Here is a 24,203-nt window from a genome sequence, read left to right as displayed (position 1 = left end):
TCTCCAGCTCTCCACGTCGGTCAGGCTTCTGCAACAGGTGAAGTGAGTAACGGTCAAGTCTCCAGCTCTGCAAGCACGAGTTACATTCAATCTCATTTCTGCTTAAAATGCTCCAATGGCTTCATGATTTTTAGAATTGTTAGGTAGTTAGAATAGGAAACAGGAGTCCAAAATGGCGGTGGCTAAAAGACAAGGAAGGGAAAAGCCCGGGAAAATAGAACAAAGGAAGGGCAAAGGAAGGTCCGAGGACCGGAGTGAGAACTTCAGGTAGAACAGCACTCCTGGCTAAGCCCAATTTGCATAGGGCAGGCCCAGGGGGAAGAGAAAAACATATAAAAAGAGGAGCCAAAGCGTGCTGTCTCTCTCTCCTGCGCGCTGGGGCGTTCCTCTCTTCGTGTCTTTGGGTCGACGGTCGGCATGCCCTCATGCTTCGAGGATGGATTTTCCTGCTATTATCTAAATAAAAGAGCTGTAACACTGATTCGTCTAAGAGCTATAAGACGGTCTGTTCGAGACCAGAGAGCTGTAACCCGGTCTGTCCAAGACCTGAGAGCTGTGACCCACCGAGGGCTCTAATGTCCATCACTCCAAATCTTTGTTGTGATGAGGCAGAACCAAGGAGCATACACTCGCCTGACAGAATGAAATTTGACTCCCTTGCCCCAGATGATACCACTGTGACCTGGCCTCTGGGACTCACTCTGCTATGTTCACATGGCTATCCTTTAGTTCTCCAACTCAGGGTGTTCCTACCTCAGGGCCTTTGCACTAGCTGTCCCCTCTTTCTGTCCATCAAACAGCTCTTTACAATGTCACCTCCTCAGAAGAGCTGAACCTGAATTCCTGACCCAAATACATTCTCTTGGGTATCACGGTATCAGTATGAATCCAAAGATTCCACTTTTGAACAGGGAGTGTAGAAATATGTGGACCTCAGGCCCTTCTCTAGTGTGTGTTCTGGTAATAAGCTGTATCTTAGGGCTAAGGATCCCTGGGGGCACTCTGTTAGTGAAATCAAACTTGTGACAAAACACATGATTGTAGCATTTATCATACAGTATTAAAATTACTGATTGACTTGTCCACTTTAATTTCAGGTGACAAATCCCTTGAGGACATAAACTGTTCTTGATCACCGTGACCCTGGCACACAACAGATATGCTCATTAAATATATATTGAATGACTAAAGAAATAAATGAGTAAAACTGTTGATGCAAATAATCAATAATCTATGATAAGGAACAGAAGACAGTTTTATTTGAGCCAAACTGAGGACTATAGCCCAGGAGATGATCTCTCAGTAGTTTTGAGAAATTCCTCTGGTGGAAGCTGGGTTTTCAGCACAGTTTTATATCAGAACAAACATCAAACACGACAGGGGTGCATTCCTACAAGGTTTCAAAAGAGATAGATTAACATGTACACAGAGAGCGTGTATGATCCTGGGGTCTGGGAATGGAACCTTCTTTTCAAGGGAGTGCTAACATTGGACCCATAGGAAGGAAATCATTTTATCCTTATCTTCAAAGAGGACATTCTTTACCTGAAGAGTTAAGGCTGATGTACAACGTATGTTTGACAGGACATAAGTCAGGCAGTTGTGCTTCACACAAAATTTAAGGCCTAATCATGTATAAGCCAGAATGACATCCCCATACTTGAATATCTGAACTTTTTTTCCATCAAAACCTATAATGCTAAAACTGACCAGTTTAATATGAGAAGCCACAGTCACTGATTGAGGCTTTGAGTTAATACCTAACAAGAATTTTGTCATTTCTATGTTGGTCCCTTACTCTAGTTCCTCCATGTGATGGTTAATTTTATGTGTCAGCTTGACTAGACTAAGGGATACACAGATAGCTGGTAAGATAGTTTTCATCTTCTAATAATCAATTTTTGACCCCTTGGCTAGATATTTAGTATATGTAGAAGTGGAATTATTGAGTGGTATGATCAGTTCAGTTCAGTTCAGTCGCTCAGTCATGTCTGACTCTTTGCGACCCCATGAACCGCAGCACGCCAGGCCTTCCTGTCCATCACCAACTCCCGGAGTTTACCCAAACTCATGTCCATCGAGTCGGTGATGCCATCCAACCATCTCATCCTCTGTTGTCCCCTTCTCCTCCTGCCCACAATCCTATCCAGCATTAGGGTCTTTTCCAATGAGTCAACTCTTTGCATGAGGTGGCCAAAGTACTGGAGTTTCAGCTTCAACATCAGTCCTTCCAATGAATACCCAGGACTGATCTCCTTTAGGATGGACTGGTTGGAACTTCTTGCAGTTCAAGGGACTCTCAAGAGTCTTCTCCAACACCACAGTTCAAAAGCATCAATTCTTCAGTGATCAGCTTTCTTAACAGTCCAACTCTCACATCCATACATGACCACTGGAAAAACCATAGCCTTGACTAGACGGACCTTTGTTGGCAAAGTAATGTCTCTGCTTTTCAATATGCTGTCTAGGTTGACCATAACTTTCCTTCCAAGGAGTAAGTGTCTTTTGATTTCATGACTGCAATCACCATCAGCAGTGATTTTGGAGCCCCCCAAAAATAATGTCTGACACTGTTTCCACTGTTTCCCCATCTATTTCCCATGAAGTGATGGGACCAGATGCCATGATCTTAGTTTTCTGAATGTTGAGCTTTAAGCCAACTTTTTCACTCTCCTCTTTCACTTTCATCAAGAGGCTTTTTAGTTCCTCTTCACTTTCTGCCATAACAGTGGTGTCATCTGCATATCTGAGGTTATTGATATTTCTCCCAGCAATCTTGATTCCAGCTTGTGCTTCTTCCAGCCCAGCGTTTCTCATGATGTACTCTGCATTTAAGTTAAATAAGCACGGTGACAATATACAATCTTGACATGCTCCTTTTCCTATTTGGAACCAGTCTGTTGTTCCACGTCCAATTCTAACTGTTGCTTCCTGATATGCATACAGGTTTCTCAAGAGGCAGGTCAGGTGGTCTGGTATTCCCATCTCTTTCAGCATTTTCCATAGTTTATTGTGATCCACACAGTCAAAGGCTTTGGCACAGTCAATAAAGCAGAAATAGATGTTTTTCTGGAACTCTCTTGCTTTTTTGATGATCCAGCAGATGTTGGCAATTTGATCTCTGGTTCCTCTGCCTTTTCTAAAACCAGCTTGAACATCTGGAAGTTCATGGTTCACGTATTGCTGAAGCCTGGCTTGGAAAATTTTGAGTATTACTTTACTAGCATGTGAGATGAGTGCAATTGTGTGGTAGTTTGAGCATTCTTTGGCATTGCCTTTCTTTGGGATTGGAATGAAAACTGACCTTTTCCAGTCCTGTGGCCACTGCTGAGTTTTCCAGATTTGCTGGCATATCAAGTGCAGCACTTTCACAGCATCATCTTTCAGGATTTGAAATAGTTCAACTGGAATTCCATCACCTCCACTAGCTTTGTTCGTAGTGATGCTTTCTAAGGCCCACTTGACTTCACATTCCATGATGTCTGGTTCTAGGTGAGGGTTCACACCATCATGATTATCTGGGTCATGAAGATCTTTTTTGTACAGTTCTGTGTATTCTTGCCACCTCTTCTTAATATCTTCTGCTTCTGTTAGATCCATACCATTTCTGTCCTTTATCGAGCTCATCTTTGCATGTAATGTCCCCTTGGTATCTCTAATTTTCTTGAAGAGATCTCTAGTCTTTCCCATTCTGTTGTTTTCCTCTATTTCTTTGCATTGATCGCTGAGGAAGGCTTTCTTCTCTCTCCTTGCTATTCTTTGGAACTCTGCATTCAGATGGGAATATCTTTCCTTTTCTCCTTTGCTTTTCACTTCTCTTCTTTTCCCAGCTATTTGTAAGGCCTCTTCAGACAGCCATTTTGCTTTTTTGCATTTCTTTTCCATAGAGAGTGGTATGATAAACATGTTTAATTATGTATATCAATATATAATATATGTCAGGTCTTCCCTGATAGCTCAGTTGGTAGAGAATCCTCCTGCAATGCAGGAGACCCTGGTTTGATTCCTGGATCGGGAAGATCCACTGGAGAAGGGATATGCTACCCACTCCAGGATTCTTGGGCTTTCCTGGTGGCTCAGCTGGGAAAGAATCCACCTGCAATGCAGGAGACCTGGGTTCGATCCTTGGGTTGGCAAGGTCCCCTGGAGAAGGGAAAGGCTACCCACTCCAGTTATTCTGGCCTAGAGAATTCCATGGACAGTATAGTCCATGGGGTTGCAAAGAGTCAGACATGACTGAGCAACTTTCACTTTCACTTTCATACTCTATGTATGTATATTTAAATTATATATACATTATATATATATATATGCGTGGTAAGTCACTTCAGTCTTGTCCAACTCTTTGCGGCACTTTCGTCTCAGGTTAAAAGGATTTGTTAACAAAATAGGTCACTCGTTATATACAAATAAATAATGCCGATATTTATTAGAGAATTATCTATCTTACATTCAATATACTAACATTAAAAGAAAAGAAATAGAAACAGCAGAGGATACATCACCAAACTGAGTTTTGACCAACATCCAGATTTAAACAGCACTGGGAAGTCATGTGTCACAGCACATCTGGAGTCCCAGTTTGGAAAAGTTCCCAGGCAGCGCAACTCTGTAGGTGAGACTTCAAACATTGCGTTTGGGGTTCCTGTTTATAATCCCAGCACACAAACTGATATCATCATTAATCTGTGAGTAAATAGCAGCTCTGGTTTCATGTTAATATTGTTTGCTTTGTCTTGTAAAAGTTGGAATGTTGTTAAGCCTGGGGCTTGGTTGGCCAGAGCCCCTCCAGGGGCTCAGGAATCTCAAGATTTATCCGCCATCTTATCTATGGGGCTGCAAGTCTTGCCCTCACAGCAGGCAGTCATTCACAGTCTGGGCAGTGTCCAGGCAGATTAAAAGCAAGGTCAGAGGCCTGCTCTGCTTTGTCTCTGAAGCCTAAACTAGACTAGTTAATTTCCCTAGCAGTGACTCTATGGACTGTAGCCCATCAGGCTCCTCTGTCCATGGGATTCTCCAGGCAAGAATACTGGAATGGGTTGCCATGCCCTCCTCCAGGGGTTCTTCTAGACCCAGGGATCAAACCCATGTCTCCTGTGGTTCCTGCATTGCAGGCAGCTTCTTTACTGCTGAGCCACTGGGGAAGCCCCATATGTGTATGTGTATGTAATATTGCCAAGCTATGTTCCAAAGTGGTTGTACTATTTGTCATTTCCACCAGCAAAATACAAGAATCCAGTGTCTAGACATCTTCATCAACACTTGGTATTGTGTGTCTTTTTTTTAAATTGTGAGTATAGTGATTGACAATATTTCAGGTGTACAGTACAGCAGAGTACTTCAGTTATACCTACATGTATACATTCTTTTTCAGACTCTTTTCCATTATAGATCACTACATGATACTGAATATAGTTCCATTTGCTATGCAGTAGGTCCTTGCTGTTTTGTGTATCCTTTAAATTTTGGACATTCTACATACTGAGTGAAGTAAATAAGACAGAGAAGGAGAAATATTGTGTGACATCCCTTACATGTGAAATCTAAAAAGAAATGATACAAATCAACTTACTTACAAAACAGAAAGAGACTCATAGTCTTAGAGAATGAACCTATGGTTGCCAAGGGAAATGGATAGTTTGGAATGGACAGGTACACACTGCTATATTCAAAATGGATAACCAACAAGGACCTACTGTATAGGAAAATATATATATATATATATATATAAATTAATTCATAAATCAACATACATTTTCATAAAGTGAGAAATGTATGGTTAACATCATGTATTGTTCAAGGCCCTGAAAATAAAACCTATCGTACCAAAAAAAAAAAGTTTTTTTCAACATTCTAGAGGGTGTATAATGATATCTTACCAGGGTTCTATGTGGCATTTCCCTGATGACCAACTATGCTGAAACTTTTTCATGTGTTTCAAGATCATTCTGAGACAGGCTGAACCTGGCACGTGGGACCCTTTGCTGCAGTGCATGCTGCTGCTGCTGCTAAGCCGCCTCGTGTCTGACTCCGTGCGATTCCATAGACAGCAGCCCACCATATACCTGGACAAATATTTCCTCGAGCAACAAAATACCTAGAAACCATAAGGGACTGAAAATAACTGAATGCATGCTTGGTTGGGGCAAATTATGGAAAAGATACAAAAAGACCAAAGAAGCCCAACTGCCACTTCTGAAGAGCCAGGAGCACAGACTGGATACTAAGCATGACCTCCGTACATAGCACCACCTAAGGGGTGGGGAAGCCACCTAAGCCATCCCCCTGACCTGACCCCTGGACGTGCCCCTACACTCACCCCATATAAGGAACCAGCTCGTCCCCTCTTAGGGAGGGAGCAAGGGAATCTGTTACTTGTTTTCATTTCCTCCTGCTGCCTCAGGAGCCACAATAAAGCCTTGCCTCAATTTTTTGTCTGGCCTTATATCAATTTCTATTGATTAAGGAAGGCCAGGAACCCTGGTTGGTAAGTAACAACTCCAAGGTAAAATAGAATAAATGAACTTCAACCCAAAGGCAAAAAATGAACAAACAAGAAAACACAAGCTTCTAACTTGTACCCTGAAACCTCTAACCAATGGATTTAAAGACCACTTGCCTCTAAAATTCAGCTTCATGCACTTCCTAAAGTTCAGATATGGTGAACCCCTTCCTGCTTCTCCCATTTTTAGAAAGGTCTGTGCAGTTTCCACCATTCCGATAACACTATGGCATAGCTACAGTCCTGCACCCAAGTTGCTTACCAAAATGGAACCAGATGTAGAGTGAACAATCCCCTTGTTCTTGTGTAGACCAAGACTTGAAAGCAACCTGTAGAGTTTGTCCCACTGATGTGGACATTGTAAAAATATTTCACTTATCATATTTCAGAAATTGATATATTTTTTAAGAGAATATTAAATGCTGAGATTTGTTTTATATGCATCTTGCATTTAATTGGCTGAAGATACATCTGAATTCTTAAGAAAAAATATCAAATGCCTTCAAGAAGTGGGCTTTGATTGGATTGATAGAAGAGAGGATACTTATGTTACAGTTACGAAAAGAGGAGTGACTTGTTAGGGAAATTAAAATGGAAGAAGTCTTGTTCAGGCTTCAGAAGCAGGAGAGTATCAGGCCTCTGACCTGTTTCTGACCTGCCTGAACACTGCCCAGATTCTGTACCTGCCCACAAGCACAGCAAGTCATGTGGCACTTTAGATAAGAAGGGGAGTGGAAGGAGGAAGGGATTGTTAGGGAATTTGGGATGGAAATGTACACACTGCTATATTTAAAATGCATAACCAACAAGGACCTACTATATAGCATGTGGAACTCTGCTCAATGTTATGTGGCAGCCTGGATGAGAGGAGAGTTTGAGGGAAGAACGGATACATGTGTATGTATGGCTGAGTCCCTTCACTGTTCATCTGAAACTATCAGACATTGTTAATCAGCTATACCCAATATAAATTTTTTTTTTAAAAAAATTGGGGGTAGGGGAAGAGTAGGTCTTGGAATTCTTGAATCCCTGGAGGTCTGGTCAACCCTCTGGGGTCTAATGAAATCCTATGACTCACAAGAAACAAATAGCATTGTAAAAAGATTAAAGTAAAACCAGAGCTGCTTTTGCACACAAACTAATGATGATATCAGTTTGTGGCCTAGGATAATAAGCAGGAGCCCCTGAAATTACAACGTGCAGTCTCACCCATGGAGTGGACACACTGCCTGGGAACATTTCCCAACTGGGACTCCAGATTGCTGTTTACAAGTCAATTCCCAACGCTGTTTAATCTGGATGTTGGTCGACTCAAATTGGTGATGTATGTGCTGTTATTTTTCTCTATTGTTTATATTTCATTTCTTTTAATGACTGTATATGGAAATTAAGTCAAATAATCTTCTATTAAATATTGAAATTGTTGTGTATGTTGTGTTTCTTTTGCTAACGAATCCTTCGAATCCAAAACAAAAGTAAAACTTTCCACAAAACAGAACTATCAGTTCAGTTCAGTTCAGTTGCTCAGTCGTGTCCGACTCTTTGCGACCCCATGAATTGCAGCACGCCAGGCCTCTCTGTCCATCACCAACTCCTAGAGTCTACCCAAACCCATGTCCATTGAGTCAGTGATGCCATCCAACCATCTCATCCTCTGTCGTCACCTTCTCCTCCTGCCCCCAATCCTACCCAGCATTAGGGTCTTTTCCAATGAGTCAACTCTTCTCATGAGGTGGCCAAAGTATTGGAGTTTCAGCTTCAACATCAGTCCTTCCAATGAACACCCAGGATTGATCTCCTTTAGGATGGATTGATTGGATCTCCTTGCAGTCCAAGGGACTCTCAAGAGTCTTCTCCAACACCACAGTTCAAAAGCATCAATTCTTCGGCGCTCAGCTTTCTTCAACGTCCAACTCTCACATCCATACATGACCACTGGAAAAACCACAGCCTTGACTAGATGGACTTTTGTTGGCAAAGTAATGTCTCTGCTTTCAAATATGCTATCTAGGTTGGCCATAACCTTCCTTCCAAGGAGTAAGTGTCTTTTAATTTCATGACTGCAATCACCATCAGCAGTGATTTTGGAGCCCCCAAAAATAAAGTCTGACACTGTTTCCACTGTTTCCCCGTCTAACTCCCATGAAGTGATGGGACCAGAGGCCATGATCTTAGTTTTCTGAACATTGAGCTTTAAGCCAACTTTTTCACTCTCCTCTTTCACTCTCATCAAGAGGCTCTTTAGTTCTTCTTCACTTTCTGCCATAAGGGTGGTGTCATCTGCATATCTGAGGTTATTGATATTTCTCCCAGCAATCTTGATTCCAGCTTGTGTTTCTTCCAGCCCGGCATTTCTCATGATGTACTCTGAATATAAGTTAAATAAGCAGGGTGACAGTATACAGCCTTGACGTACTCCTTTTCCTATTTGGAACCAGTCTGTTGTTCCATGTCCAGTTCTAACTGTTGCTTCCTGACTTGCATACAAGTTTCTCAAGAGATAAGTCAGATGATCTGGTATTCCCATCTCTTTCAGAATTTTCCATAGTTCATTGCGATCCACACAGTCAAAGGCTTTGGCATAGTCAATAAAGCAGAAATGGATGTTTTTCTGGAACTCTCTTGCTTTTTCGATGATCGAGCAGATATTGGCAATTTGATCTCTGGTTCCTCTGCCTTTTCTAAAACCAGCTTGAACATCTGGAAGTTCACAGTTCACGTATTGCTGAAGCCTGGCTTGGAGAATTTTGAGCATTACTTTACTAGCATGTGAGATGAGTGTGAACCAAAACAAAACAGGTATTGCAACAGATTAACTCTTTTTAAAAAAATGTGTTTGTTTATTTTTGGCTGTGCTGGGTCTTCGTTGCTGCATGCAGGCTTTCTCCAGTTGTGGTGAGCAGGGACTACTCTCTACTTGCAATGCGCAGGCTTCTCACTGCAGTGGTTTCTCTTGTTGCAGAGCACAAGGGCGTGGGCTCAGTAGTTTCAGCACACAGGGTCAACTGCCCCGCAGCCTACTTGATCTTCCCGGATCAGGAATTGAACCCGTGTTTCCTGCACTGGCAAGCAGATTCTTAACCAATGGACCACCAGGGAAGTCCCAGATTGACTTTTAACAGGAAGTCCATGACTGGGAAATGATACAGATTTTTGGACAAACTTAAGCCTAAGGCAGGAACCTGTGATGCAGAGCAAGTTATGGCATGATCAAACGTGCCATGTAATCAAACGTGATACCTGCCTCACTTGAATGGATGTTTTGAGCGCTATTGTTTATTCCTGCCACAGGAATGATGCATGCTAAGTAGGGCCCACTCCTTCACTGTGAGTCCAAGAATGGAAAGACACATCTGGCGGAAGTAGAGCCACTACTGACTTGTGACTGTTGTGGGTTGAACTGAGTCCCCCGAAAAGATAAATCCCAGCCCCCAGTAACTGTGAATGGGACCTTATTTGGAGATAAGCTCTTTGCAGATGTAATTAGTTAAAATGAGGTTATACTAGATTATGATGTGCTGTCAACCCAATACAACTGGTGTCCTAAGAAGAAGAAGAGAGAATACACAGAGACACAGGGAAGGGGGCCATGTGAGAACAGAGGCAGAGGTTAGTGATCTTCTAGCTACAAGATAAGAACTCCAAGGACTGCTGGCATCCATGAGACACCAGGAGAGGGGAATGGAACAGATTCTTTCTCAGCACCTCCAGAAGAAATCAACCCTACCAACATTTTGGTTTTAGACCTCTGCCCCCAGAATCATGAGAGAATACATAAATTCTTTAGTCACTCAGTTTGTGGTACTTTGTCATGGTAGCTCTATTCAGCACCCAATGCAAACATAAGCAAGTGAATAATTAACCTCTGTTCCTGGAAATCATTAAGATGTTAGTGTTATTTTTTAAATGGTTTAAAGTTAATGTGTGCATTATGGAAACTGAAAAACACAGGAAGCAAAGTACACAAACATCATCCATAATCATAAGTATTTTGCAGCTTGATGTATCCTTCCAGGTCCTATGCTTGTACACACAGAACTAAGCAAATATTTTTACATGGTTGAGACTGTACAGTATGTATCATTCATTGTCACACATCATGATCAAGCAAATGTGTCAATTCAAGTCCAAAAGTCCTAAGTATTTTGATAACCAAGAATACCCTACACCCATCTGTTCTCTATGTCTGTGTCCTCATTGCTGCCCTGCAACTAGGTTCATCAGTACCATCTTTCTAGATTCCATATACGTGGGTTAATATACAGTATTTGTCTTTCTCTTTCTGACTTATTTCACTCTATATAATAGGCTCTAGGTTTATCCGCCTCATTAGGATGGACTCAAATGCATTTTTTTTATAGGAGAGAGCTCAATCTGGTGCTCTGTGACAACTTAAAGGGGTGGGATGGGGTGGGAGATGGGTGAGTGGTTCAGGAGGAAGGGGACATATGTATACCTGTGACTGATTCACGTTGATGTATGAGGAAGGCTTCCTATCTCTCCTTGCTATTCTTTGGAACTCTGCATTCAGATGGGAATATCTTTCCTTTTCTCCTTTGCTTTTCACTTCTCTTCTTTTCACAGCTATTTGAAAATAGCTGGAAGTGGCCTCCTCAGACAGCCATTTTGCTTTTTTGCATTTCTTTTCCATGGGGATGGTCTTGATCCCTGTCTCCTGTACAATGTCACGAACCTCTGTCCATAGTTCATCAGGCACTCTGTCTATCAGATCTAGTCCCTTAAATCTATTTGTCACTTCCACTGTATAATCATAAGGGATTTGATTTAGGTCATACCTGAATGGTCTAGTGGTTTTTCCTACTTTCTTCAATTTAAGTCTGAATTTGGCAATAAGGAGTTCATGATCTGAGCCACAGTCCGCTCCCAGTCTTGTTTTTGCTGACTGTATAGAGCTTCTCCATCTTTGGCTGCAAAGAATATAATCAATCTGATTTTGGTGTTGACCATCTGGTGATGTCCATGTGTAGAGCCTTCTCTTGTGTTTTTGGAAGAGGGTGTTTGCTATGACCAGTGCGTTCTCTTGGCAAAACTCTATTAGCCTTTGCCCTGCTTCATTCTGTACTCCAAGGCCAAATTTGCCTGTTATGCCAGGTGTTTCTTGACTTGCTACTTTTGCATTCCAGTCCCCTATAATGCAAAGGACATCTTTTTTGGGTGTTAGTTCTAAAAGGTCTTGTAGGTCTTCATAGAACCATTCAAGTTCAGCTTCTTCAGCATTACTGGTCGGGACGTAGACTTAGATTACCGTGATATTGAATGCTTTGCCTTGTAAATGAACAGCGATCATTCTGTTGTTTTTGAGATTGCATCCAAGTACTGCATCTCAGAATCTTTTGTTGACCATGATGGCTACTCCATTTCTTCTAAGGGATTCCTGCCCACAGTAGTAGATATAATGGTCATCTGAGTTAAATTCACCCATTCCAGTCCATCTTAGTTCGCTGATTCCTAGAATGTTGACGTTCACTCTTGCCATCTCCTGTTTGACCAATTCCAATTTGCCTTGATTCATGGACCTAACATTCCAGGTTCCTATGCAATATTGCTCTTGACAGCATCGGACTTTGCTTCTATCACCAGTCACATCCATAGCTGGGTATAGTTTTTGCTTTGGCTCCATCCCATCATTCTTTCTGGTGTTATTTCTCCACTGATCTCCAGTAGCGTGAAGCGGCGGCTGCATGAGCACAGGAGGGCCGAGAGGAGTTACTCCACATTCAAGGTCAGGAGGGGCCGCTGTGAGTAGATACCCCTTGTCCAAGGTAAGGAGCAACGGCTGCACTTTGCTGGAGCAGCCGTGAAGAGATACCCCACGTCCAAGGTAAGAGAAACCCAAGTAAGACGGTAGGTGTTGCGAGAGGGCATCAGAGGGCAGACACACTGAAACTATAACTACAGAAAACTAGCCGATCTGATCACACAGACCACAGCCTTGTCTGTCTCAATGAAACTAAGCCATGCTGTGTGGGGCCACTCAAGATGGATGGGTCATGGTGGAGAGGTCTGACAGAATGTGGTCCACTGGAGAAGGGCATGACAAACCACTGCAGTATTCTTGCCTTGAGAACCCCATGAACAGTATGAACAGTATGAAAACAACATACCATACAACTTCTCAATTTTCTAGGTGATCGAGGCTATTGAGTATCTCCCACCAAGGTTCAGCTCTCTCTTCCTAGAGTCACCTATCTTGGAGTCCTTTTACCACCAACAAAAAGATATATTACTACCAATAGAAAGTCCCTTATATCCACCCTACCACTCCCTACCTCAAAAATAAGATCCTGTCCTTCTTGGGTTTAGCTGGATATCTACGCCTCTGGATTTCTAATTTTGCCTTTTGGCACAACCTCTATATCCAGCCACCCGAGGAGATCTTTCAGAACCCCTAGAGCTAAAATCCGGAGAAGGCAATGGCACCCCACTCCAGTACTCTTGCCTGGAAAATCCCATGGATGGAGGAGCCTGGTAGGCTACGGTCCATGGGGTCGCTAAGAGTCGGACACGACTGAGCGACTTTACTTTCACTTTTCCCTTTAATGCACTGGAGAAGGAAATGGCAACCCACTCCAGTATTCTTGCCTGGAGAATCCTAGGGATGGCAGAGCCTGGTGGGCTGCCGTCTATGGGGTCGCACAGAGTCGGACACGACTGAAGCGACTTAACAGCAGCAGCAGCAGCAGAGCTAAAATCAAATGTCCATTCAGCTTTTAACACCCTTGAGCAATCCATTCTCTCAGCCCCAGATTTAACACTTCCTGACCTTTCTCGCCCCTTTATACTCTACACTACTGAGAGACACAAAATTGCCCTAGGAGTTTGGGGACAAAATCAGGGCCCCTCCTTCACCCCTGTCGCTTATCTATCAAAGCAATTAGATGCCACAGTTTGAGGACGGCCAGCCTGCCGATGTGCTCTGGCAGCAGCTGGAGTCCTCGCTCAGGAAAGTAAAAAAGTGACTCTCGGGGCACCCACTGTCATTCATTTACCACGTGACCTTAAGGACTTACTTTCTCATAAATCTCTGACTCTTCCTATCTCCTTTATGCATCCAACTAATTCATGTCACCCTTCTCGAATTTCCCGAGTTCTCCTTTGAACATTGTCCTACTCTCAACCCTGCCACCCTTATCCCTACTTCTTCTGAGCCCCCCATCCATACTTGCAAAGAGGCATTAGAAGACCTGATGCCCCGTTTCTCCCACATTCCCTCAACCCCTTTAAATAACCCTGAATTTACTTGGTATATTGATGGCAGATCCTCTATGACATCAGAAGGGAAAAAAGTAGCTGGATAATGCAATTGCCTCTGACACCGAAATTACTGAATCCCAATCCCTCCCCTTGGGAACCTCTTCCCAAAAGGCAGAACTTATTGCACTAACTAGAGCCCTTACCCTTGCAGCTAACAAGAGAGCAAACATACACACTAATTCTAAATATACTTTCCACATCATGCACTCACATGCTGCCATCTGGAAGGAGCAAGGGCTCCTATCTACCAAAGACTCTCCCACAACTAACGGCCTGCTTATACTCCAACTTTTAAAAGCAGCTAACATGCCAACTGAAGTAGGCATCATACATTGCCGAGGTCACCAGGTGGCCCTCAGACCCCATTTCCTGGGGCAAAGATGCTGCAGAGAAGCAAAACAAGCTTCACTCCGATCACCAGCTCAACAATTTATAGTAATCCCCAACATAAAGCCCATTTACCTCCCTGAAGGAAAACCACAATTATTACAAGAGGGAGCCACAACCACAAGGAGACTGGTTACAAAAACAGGGCCTCTATGTCCTTCCCCAATCTCAGGCCACACAGATTGTTACATTCATCAGGCCCTATGTGTAGGCACTAAACCTCTTTATCATCTCTTAAGACCTCTTATCACCTATCCTAACCTTCTTTCACTCCTACAACAAATCACTCATCCTTGTATTATCTGCTCCTCAGTCTCACGGCAGGGAGCCCTAAAGCCTATTCCCCTCATTCCGAACACATCAGACTTGAGGACATATCCCAGGAGAGGAGTGGCAAATTGACTTCACTCACATGCCTCCAACACGAAAAATAAAACTCATGCTTACTCTAGTAGACACTTTTTCAGGGTGGATTAAGGCTTCTCCTATGAGATCAGAAACTGCCTCAGAGGTAACACAGTTTCTCTTATGAGAAATCATCCCTTGCTTTGGCACTCTCTCTCCAATCCAATAATGGACCAGTTTTTATCTCCCAAATCACTCAACAGGTAGCCCAATCCCTTGGCATAACCTGGAAACTACATATTCCTTACAGACCCCAATCCTTGGGAAAAGTAGAAAAGGCAAACTCTATTCACAAAACACACCTGACCCAACTCTCTCTAGAACTACAAAGGCCATGGACCGAACTCCTTCCCATGGCTTTGGCTCGCATTAGGGCTACTCCACAGGCCCCATCTTTCCTCAGTCCTTTTAATCTCATGTATGGATGCCCTTTTCTCTTCGGTCAGTTCCCTACTGCTACCCCTTGCTGGGAGATTATCTTCCCACCCTTAACTTTATTAGACACTTCATAAGAGAACATGCAGATCGCTCTCTCCCAAAGCCTCATCAAACGAATTCAGCTGACTTAACACTCATACCCAGGGAGCGAGTCCTGCTTAAGGCCTTACACCATAAGGATCTCCAGTCTCGATGGACTGGTCCATTTGAGGTCATTCTAACCGCACCAACAGCTGCTAAACTAGCAGGTCATTCCTCTTGGTTTCATATCTCTAGATTAAAGTGGGCCCCAGGAGACTCTCCATCTCTGCCAAGAAACATTCCCCACTTAGACGCTCCTTGCTAGACAAGCACTGTTCTTGGGACCCACCAGCCTTCAAATGGATCGAATTCCAGAAGAAACAGAACAGCCAAAAACAAGTATCGACAAGTAAAACAAAAACAGATGTATTTGTTACTAATTGGACTGGGATTTCCCCTACTTACCCTATCCACAATAAGACTTTACTCTGTGTCTCCCCCTGAGTGGACTATCATTCAAAAGCTTTCCCTCTGTTTTACCTACTTCTCCATAGTTCTTGATGTTTGGGCATGGCCCTCCTCTTACTGTGATCAGCCTAGATGAATTCATTATCCACTTTCCTTCACATGGTAACAGAAGCGCTTACCTTTCCTGGAAACACCACTGTTACCGATCTCCCCTTACTCCTTGACTTTACAACCGATCTTTGGCTCCAGGGAGATTTCATAGAATTCACACCAACCCAAATTGATTTCTACACCTGGATTCTTATTTTTATCATTTTCTCCCCTTAGACATGAGATGTCACATCGTGATTTTGCTCTTACTCCCTCTTCTTTTACAGTCCAACCTTCACATTAATACCCTGCCTATAACTCACCCTACCTCAAACCTTGCCTACCTATTCAGAACTCTAAATCTGACCCATCGTTTACTCAGTACCTCAAACCTGACCCTGGCCAGTGATTGTTGGATTTGCTTATCCATCTCCTATTTCCACAGATCAACGGACTCATGTAAACTCTTCTCTTTAACACACATATAAAGGAGAATCTCTCTTTTTATCATATATATGTTTTAATATTCAATTGATCAAATTCACAATCCTGACAAGATACTGACCTCCTTCCTTACAGATCTCACTTCTACTCATAAAGGACCCCCTATAGGAGGACCCACCACCTCTGTCTACAACAACAGACTCTTTTCTGTTTTTTCCAGGCAAAACTCGATGAACAATTCTTACCGTCAACTGGGAACTATACCGCCACACCTCTGTAATCACACTTCCCATCTCTCCTTCCCTTCAGGCCGATCTGTCTATCATGTCTCAGGAACTGCAGGACATTCTCTTACTTTCTCAGGGAGACTCCCTCCTGCATATGGTGTAAATACTCCTCTTGTAACGGCTACACTGGCAAGTTCACTGTCAGTTTCAGAGACTACTAACAAGTTCCCAGTGAAGAGGAAATGTTAAAATTTTACATAACCTCCTTCTTCTGCCTCTGTAACTCAGCTTGCCCCTTGCAAAGTCTGGATCACGTAGTCTCAGAAAGTGGGGACTTGCAATACTAGGAACTGGAGTTTATCTCACTCACCCTTGTCCTGCTCTTTGCAACCGCCCAACCCCTGCAAACCTGCTTAATCATGCCTGTCCAGGCCAGGCATTCCCCTCCCCATCTTGACCACTGTTCCCGCACACGCAAAACCCCTTAGTTTAAACCAGCCTATTAACAGCTAGTGTTGTCGACTACAGTCTGTCTATAAAAACTCTGTAATCCCTTAGTTCGGGGCTCAGGGCTTGGAGTGTGAACTCCTCTGGGCCCACTGGAGTAATAAACCTGAGTTCTCCAACTCTCCGAGTGTGGTGCTTGGTTTCTCGAGTACTGGTTTCTGCAACACCAGAAAGACTCCTATTTGCTATCGATTTCAGCTGTTGTCTTCTTCTTACTCCTGGAATATTTTTCTTATGTGGAACCACTACCTATTTATGTCTTCCCACTAACTGAACAGGAACATGCACCCTGGTATACCTAGCCCCAGATATTTCTATTGCTCCTAACAATCAGACCCTTCCTATCCCACTAACTCATAACTGACCCAGATGGGCAATTTCATTCATTCCTCTATTAATCAGTTTAAAAATAGCAGCTGGGATTGGGACAGGGACCGCAGGACTCACAACCTCTTTAAATTACTATCAAAGCCTTTCTAAAGACCTCACTGACAGCCTAGAATAAAGAGCTAACAGCCTTATCACTATCCAAAACCAGCTAGATTCCCTGGCAGCCATGATCTTCCAAAACAGAAGAGGATTAGACCTCCTCACAGCAGAAAAGGGAGGCCTATGCCTATTTTTGGAGGAAGCCTGCTGCTTCTACGCCAATAAATCAGGCGTTGTAAAGGAAGAAGCAAGAAATCTGACAAACAGGGCCTCGCGAATACGTCAACACCTCAGTAATTCATGGGAAAACTGATTAAGCAATTGAAATTGGATGCCCTGGGTTGTACCTTTTCTAGGCCTTCTCCTTCTACTTACCCTTATTCTAACTTTCAGCCCATGTTTAATGCATCTTTTTTCAAAATTTCTTCAGGACCACTTACACGCCTTCACCAACCGAACTATCCATGAGCTACTTCTAACTCATTCAGGTTATCAAAAACTTCAATCCCACACAAATCCCCTCAACCCATATTCCATCCTTTTCTTATCTCACCCCCACAATGGCCATGTCCCACAGGAAGCAGTTACAGAAGACTGACCTTCTCACCTTATCCTAAATCAAAAAGGCTGGAAAGATAGGGCCCCATGAGGGCTCATTGATAAGATGGCTCATTACGTTGACCTTGCAAACTAAGAATAAAATCACAGAGATCCTTCAGACTGACCAAATTGCCCAAATGACATTCTGTTTTCTCACTGGCGCCTACCTTCTCAAAACTACAAGACCACCAGATTCCAGACCTCTAGCTACATGACCACAGGACTCAACTACAGGCTAAAAATTAACCATCCCTACATAGAATTTTTCACTGGTGGAGCATAAGAAAGACCCTGTCAGAAAGGGAGGATGCTGGTTCTCCTTAAGGGCCAGTCACCCTCTCTTTTCCCTCTAATAAATTTCCCTTTTCTTGCCTGACTGCCCAGCTTGCTCTCTTTTTCTCTGCACTCGCCTTACTTTATTTCTACACAGCTGACGGGCCAGGGCCTTCTCACTGGCCGCTGTTCCGGGTGGTTGAGTGGCTAGGATCCAGCTCGCTCACTGCATGGCCTGACTTCAATCTCGGGCTGGGAACTGAAACCCTGCTTCAAGATGCCACAGGTCGAGATCACCTGTGATCTTATTTGGTGCCAAAACTGGGAATTCAAAGTAAACCCAGCTTATTCCATCTGCTCCTTTGGGCCTCTGACTTTAACTCTTGCCCTCTTCCCCTTGCTCGCTGCTTTACTTTCTAGTCAAGTCCAACCCCGCAGGCCTTGTCCTGCCCTAGGACCCTTGCTAACATGCCTGCACACATTTTTCTCAAGATGGATTCCAGCTCAGAGGCCAATGGAGGTGGGGAGGGCTTTGCATCCTATATTATAGGGTGGTGCCCCTCCTCTGTTTTGACCTCCAAGGAACCTTTCTGCACATGTGCAGTGTCTCCCTTGCCCCAAGGATGGGAAATATGTGACCTCTTGATCTCTTGATCCCTTTTGATCTCTTCCATGGCTGTTATCTTAAAGTGTCCTCAAGAAACAAAGCCTGGCTTTTTATCTGTTTCTGTTGTTATTTCACAGAATATCAAGGAGAGGTAAGAAAGCCTTCCTAAGTGATCAGTGCAAAGAAATAGAGGAAAACAACAGAATGGGAAAGGCTAGAGATCTCTTCAAGAAAATGAGAGCTACCAAAGGAACGTTTCATGCAAAGATGGACACAATAAAGGACAGAAATGGTATGGACCTAACAGAAGCAGAAGATATTAAGAAGAGATGGCAAGAATACAAAGAACTGTACAAAAAGATCTTCATGACCCAGATAATCACAATGGTGTGATTACTCACCTAGAGCCAGACATCCTAGAATGGGAAGTCAAGGGGATCTTAAGAAGCATCCCTACAAACAAAACCAGTGGAGGTGATGGAATTCTAGTTGAGCTATTTCAAACCCTAAAAGATGATGCTGTGAAAGTGCCATACTCAATACGCCAGCAAATCTGGAAAACTCAGTGGTGGCCATAGGACTGGAAAAGGTCAGTTTTCATTCCAATCCCAAAGAAAGGCAATGCCAAAGAATGCTCAAACTACCGCACAATTGCACTCATCTCACATGCTAGCAAAGTGATGCTCAAAATTCTCCAAGCCAGGCTTCAACAGTACATGAACCATGAACTTACAGATGTTCAAGCTGGTTTTAGAAAAGGCAGAGGAACAAGAGATCAAATTTCCAACATCTGCTGGATCATCGAAAAAGCAAGAGAGTTCCTGAAAAACATCTACTTCTGCTTTATTGACTACACCAAAGCCTTTGACTGTGTGGATCACAACACACTGTGGGAAATTCTGAAAGAGATGGGAATACCAGACCACCTGACCTGCCTCCTGTGAAATTGGTATGCAGGTCAAGAAGCAACAGTTAGAACTGAACATGGAACAACAGACTGGTTCCAAATTGGAAAAGGAGTACGTCAGGGGTGTATGTTGTCACCCTGCTTATTTAACTTATATGCAGAGTACATCATGAGAAATGCTGGACTGGATGAAGCACAAGCTGGAATCAAGACCGCTGGAGAAATATCAATAACCTCATATATACAGATGACACCACACTTATGGCAGAAAGCGAAGAACTAAAGAGCCTCTTGATGAAAGTGAAAGAGGAGAGTGGAAAAGTTGGCTTAAACTCAACATTCAGAAAGCTAAGATCATGGCATCCAGTCCCATCACTTCATGGCAAATTGATGGGGAAACAGTGGAAACAGTGGCTGGCTTTATTTCGGGGGGCTTCAAAATCACTGCAGATGGTGACTGCAGCCATGAAATTAAAAGACACTTACTCTTTGGAAACAAATTATGACCAACCTAGATAGCATATTAAAAAGCAGAGACATTACTTTGTCGACAAATGTCCATCTAGTCAAAGCTATTGTTTTTCCAGTAGTCATGTATGGATGTGAGAGTTGGACTATAAAGAAAGCTGACCACTTTTGAATTGTGGTGTTGGAAAAGACTCTTGAGAGTCCCTTGGACTGCAAGGAGACCCAACCAGTCCATCCTAAAGGAAATCAGTCCTGAATATTCACTGGAAGTACTGATGCGGAATCTGAAACTCCAATACTTGGGGCACCTGATGTGAAGAACTGACTCCTTGGAAAAGACCCTGATGCTGGGAAAGATTGAAGGCAGGAGAAGGGGACGACAGAGGATGAGAGGGTTGGATGGCATCACTAGCCTCAATGGACATGAGTCTGAGTAAGCTCTGGGAGTTGGTGATGGACAGGGAGGCCTGACATGTTGCAGTCCGTGGGGTCACAGAGTCGACACTGCTGAAGACTGAACTGAACTGTTGTTATTTCTATTTTGAAGTACAGATGAGAGGTTGATTGTAAATCTTAGCCTAGACCCCACCTTCTTCCTTCCTCAGGAAATGTAAATAAGATGCTATTTGTAAATGCATAGCCTGGAGCCCATCTATCTCCTGCCTCAGCCTCAGATAAGGAAGCAGCTCACACTCCCCTACCAACTCCCAACCCACCCCACCCCCAACCCCTCAGGGAGTGAGCAAGGGAAACTTTATTTCTTTTCACTCTCTCCTGCTGCAGTTGTTGGTGGTGTTGTTCAGTCACCCAGTCATGTCTGACTCACTGCATCCCCACGGACTGCAGCATGCCAGGCCGCCCTGTCCCTCACCATCTCCTGGAGTTTGCCCAAGTTCATGCTCATCGAAGCTCCGATACTTTGGCCACCTGATGCGAAGAACCTGACTCATTGGAGAATTTGGCCACCTGACTCATTGGAAAAGACCCCGATGCTGGGCAAGATTGAAGGCAGGAGGAGAAGAGGGCGACAGAGGATGAGATGGTTGGATTGCATTACCAACTCGATGGACATGAGTTTGAGCAAGCTACGGTGTTGTGGAATCCAGAGTTGCTAAACATACCTCGGAGGACACTCAAGACAGAGAAGTACAGTTTATTACGCCAGTGGGTCCAAGGGCAATCAGCTCCCAACAATAACCCCGATGACTGGAGGGCTTGGTTTTATACCCCTGCTATGTGACTGGTTACATGTACTTAGTTTTACAGCATGAAGTTGCAGGGAGAATTAACAATTAAAGTTAAAAGGGACTGTATGTCAAGGGGACATTGCTATCGTTAATCTAACTGAGACAACCAGACCTTTACTTCCAATCTTTGTTTCCCATCTGTGAAGAGGGGGTTTCCATGGAGACCTGGTTTTTCTTTAACAATGGTTTCCTCATTCTTGAACAAGGTTCAGGCCCAGTTCACATCCTCCCTTAAGATGGTTGACAGTCTCCAAGACAGATTCCCTCTTGCTCTCCTCCCAGTGGCCACCAACACCGGGAATTGGTGATGGACATGGAAGCTTGGTATGCTGCAGTCCATGGGGTCACAAAGAGTCGGGCATGACTGAGTGACTGAACTGAACTGAACGTGAAGGAGTCCTTGGGCCTAGCAAAGAAAACAACGGTCTCAAAGGCCCTTGCTGAATCATCAAACTTCGGTTAAAACAAAACCAAACTTTAAGTCCTGCCCTGATGCCCCGAGCCAGTTTCATCTACCTGGGGCTTATCACCCCCTGCCCAAAACCTCCCACCCCCTGTTCAACTACATATGGCATCTCAACTAAAGATTACCCAAAACGTCCCACCTGACTAACATTTCCCTTATCGCTCCCACAGCCTCCCTTTAAACATGAAGCCTCCCTGGTCCCTCTCACGCTAGGCCGACTGTCACCCCTCTTTGCCTGAATAAAGGTAACCTACCTCCACTGAGGTTGTCTCTCCTTTTCTGCCTCAGCCTGAACTATACCTTTCATTCTTGGTGCTGAAACCCAGGAGAGGGCAAGGCAATCATCTCTCTCTCCCCGCCCCCCTCTCATTGTTTTCCCTTTTCCCGGAATCTGGGAACGTGAACACCCGTAGAGCTCCCTTCCTGCCAGGGATCATAAGTTCCCCTCGGGGACGCCTAGTGCCTTCATGAGTGGTGCAAGCCTTGTCCTAAGACTTTATTGGTGCTTTATGTACCCCCAGGCCTCCGTCTCTATCCCCTTTTCTCTCTCTCTCTCTGACGACCTCTGGAACAGGGAACTCTTGCCATTCGACTGCTCTACATGCAACACTCGACTCAAGCCGGCGCCTAGATTAAGGTAAGATCCAGACGGTGTTCTAGAGGTGCCCTAGGACCCAGTCCTCTCCAGGCCCCGGGGACCCGCAGCCTAAGCCCACTCTGTAGGCAACGGTGGGGGACGCTCCACCTCGACACAGAGCTCTCTTCTCATAACTCCTATTGCGACTATGAGTGATGACTCAAACTCCTAATAGGAGCCTCTGCTTGCCTTTCAATTATGGGGTCTGGCCAATTTGTCCCAAAAGATTCCCCTCTGGCCTGTGTTCTCAAAAATCTCAAACCACTCTTACTCACTGAACTCAAAGCTAACCGCTTAAAACAACTCTGTATACAGATCTGGCCTCAATACCAACTGGACAAGACCACTGGCCTGAATTTGGCACATCTGACTTTAACGTTCTTCAAAATGTTACCGACTTCCTTAAACGGAATGGGAAGTGGTGGGGGGTCCCATATGCCCAAGCCTTTTGGGTCCTTCGGAGTAGGCCCTCCCTATGCAAGGCCTGCTCCACCCATGAGGTCCTTCTATGCACCTTGCCTCCCAAGCAAAAGGGCTCTTCTTCTTCAACTAACCACCGATCATGACCTTCTGCACTGCTGGAGTCTGACCCCGTGGAAGAGCCCCCTCCCTACCAGCCACACCGCCAACCCTCTCCATCCAACTCACCTACTGACTCCGAAACGTCTCCTGACCCTCCCGCAACCCCGCTACCCCATCTCCCCAACTCCCCCTTCCCCCTCCCCTCCCCCCGGCCACAGGGTCACATACCAACACATGTTTCCCCTGAGAGAGGTGGCAGGACTAGAGGGCCCCACCCAAGTCCACGTGCCATTTTCACGGTCAGACGTGAGCCAGATAGAAGAAAAGTTAGGATCATTTTCTGAAAACCCTACCAGATACAGAAAAGAACTCCTGAGACTCTCCCAGGCCTATAACCTCACATGGAGTGACATATATTATATCCTAAATGCCACTCTCACCCCAGATGAGGAAGACCGTATCTGGTAAGTGGTGAAAGCCCATGCCGATCACTTACATAACCAAGACTGGGATAGCCCAGTTGCTGATGAGGCGGTGCCTCAATTAGATCCCCATTGGACGTATCAGCCCAGTGACCCAGGTATCAGGAGACTCAATCCTATGATTACCTGCCTTCTATAAGGAATGCAGGAAAATACTCATATCCATGTCAATTATGATAAAGTCAGGGAAATCACCCAAGGAGTGGACGAAAATCCAGCCTTATTCTTGGCACGCCTCACAGAGGCAGTCCAGAAGTATACCAATCTAGCTATCACCACCCCTGCTGGGTTACTGGAGAAGGCAATGGCACCCCCACTCCAGTACTCTTGCCTGGAAAATCCCATGGACGGAGGAGCCTGGTAGGCTGCAGTCCATGGGGTCACGAAGAGTCGGACACGACGGAGCGACTTCACTTTCACTTTTCACTTTAGTGCACTGGAGAAGGAAATGGCAACCCACTCCAGTGTTCTTGCCTGGAGAATCCCAGGGATGGAGGAGCGTGGTGGGCTGCCATCTATGGGGTCACACAGAGTCGGACACGACAGAAGCGACTTAGCAGCAGCAGCAGCTGGGTTACTCTACCTTCATGTTCAATTCATCAGCCAGTCCGCCCCTGACATTAGATGCAAGTTTCGACAACTAGAGAAGGGCCCTGAGACCCCCCCCAAAGAGACCTTCTAGAAGTAGCCTTCAAGGTGTTCAATAATAAAGAGGAGGAGGCTAAGAGAGAAAAAGACCATGAGAGAAAAGCTAAATATGCCTTTTTGGCGGCAGCAATTAAGGGAAGAGATCAGCCCAGC

General features: G+C 44.4%; 1 long non-coding RNA gene across 1 annotated transcript; it reads right to left on the bottom strand.

The window, feature by feature from the left end:
• Nucleotides 1–1,237: 1,237 nt before the first annotated feature.
• LOC145532986 (uncharacterized) lies at nucleotides 1,238–12,200 on the bottom strand. Its single transcript, XR_014073741.1, has 2 exons — nucleotides 10,959–12,200; nucleotides 1,238–1,390 (listed from the first exon to the last, which is right to left on the bottom strand). It is a non-coding gene; the product is annotated as an uncharacterized LOC145532986 (long non-coding RNA).
• Nucleotides 12,201–24,203: the final 12,003 nt, after the last annotated feature.

Source organism: Giraffa tippelskirchi, chromosome 13 (assembly GCF_054371585.1).
Source record: "Giraffa tippelskirchi isolate mGirTip1 chromosome 13, T2T-mGirTip1v1.2.pri, whole genome shotgun sequence".
In the NCBI taxonomy this organism is placed as follows: Eukaryota; Metazoa; Chordata; class Mammalia; order Artiodactyla; family Giraffidae; genus Giraffa; species Giraffa tippelskirchi.
This window is presented reverse-complemented; position numbering and strand designations above follow the sequence as displayed.